This window comes from Propithecus coquereli, unplaced genomic scaffold, assembly GCF_000956105.1.
Source record: "Propithecus coquereli isolate 6110/MARCELLA unplaced genomic scaffold, Pcoq_1.0 Scaffold815, whole genome shotgun sequence".
NCBI classification, from domain to species: Eukaryota; Metazoa; Chordata; class Mammalia; order Primates; family Indriidae; genus Propithecus; species Propithecus coquereli.
The window spans coordinates 685,880-687,030 of record NW_012154341.1 but is presented as its reverse complement, the minus strand read 5'-3'; positions in this window follow the sequence as shown (position 1 = coordinate 687,030).

Genomic DNA, 1,151 nt, shown 5'->3' with positions numbered 1-1,151 from the left:
CCCCAGCTGATACGGGGCATCCAGGCAGCCAGCTACCAAGGCTGGTCACTCACTGGGGGACAGCAAGAAGGGATCCCTAATAAGACATCAAAATGTGACTAAGGGAACCGGGGATGGACAGGGAAAACTGAGTGTTGTATGATAATTTGTCTAGCTTTCGTCCTTGGTTCCTGGGAGGGAGACTCTAAATCCTTGGAATTTACCAGCAACATCCTTGTTATTCACAACAGACACTGAGAGTTTATGCTAATGAGGGGACTCATGGTGGGGCTCTACGTCATTTCAGGATGTGGGCTAGCCATGCCAAAGGACCAGTCATGTGATTAGAGGGGTTGGGGCTTCAAGCCACACAGGGGTGAGGGGGGATGGAGACTGAATTCAATAATGCAGCCAACGATTCAGTGAAGACGACATAATGAAGCCCCAGTAAAAACTCTGCACACCAAAGCTCGGGTGGCCTTCCTGGTTGGTGATGCACATCCATGCACAGGGCGGGTGACGTGTCCTGGTTCCACAGGGAGAGAACACGGTAGCGTCATGTTTGGGACCCTCCCAGACTTGCCCTGTAAATTTCCTTTAACTGGTCCTGATTTATATCCTTTCATTGCTATAATACAACTGTAACAGTAAGTATAGAACTCTGCTGAGCTCTGGGAGTCACTCTAGTGAATGATCAAACCTCAGGGGTTTGTGGGAACTACTGAATTTGAAGCTCGTTGTTCAGAAGCACAAGTGGCCGGGAAGCCTCCGAGCTTGAAGCTGGCATCTGAAGTGGGGGGAGTCCTGTGGACTGTGCCATTAACTTGTGACATCTGGCCTAACTCTGGGTTGTGGGTGCCAGAACTACATCGCGCCAAGCCGGCAGACTTGCACCCTGCTGGAGGAAGAGCTGTCTGCAACCCATGGCACGCTTCACACAAGCACAGGTAGGAACCATGTTTTTGTATATCCTACTAGGCACCGTGGCTAAAAGCAACCCAGAGAGCCCAGGGCAGCGGGTTTAGAAAACACGAGGGGAGGCTGTTCCATCTGCCTGTCCTGGTTAAAACAGCCCTCCACTGCTCTGACCCCAGGAACATGGGAACTAGGGACAGTCTCAACACTCCCTCTGGGTTTAGTTTCTGGTGGGAACTAGCAGATTGTCTATGGTA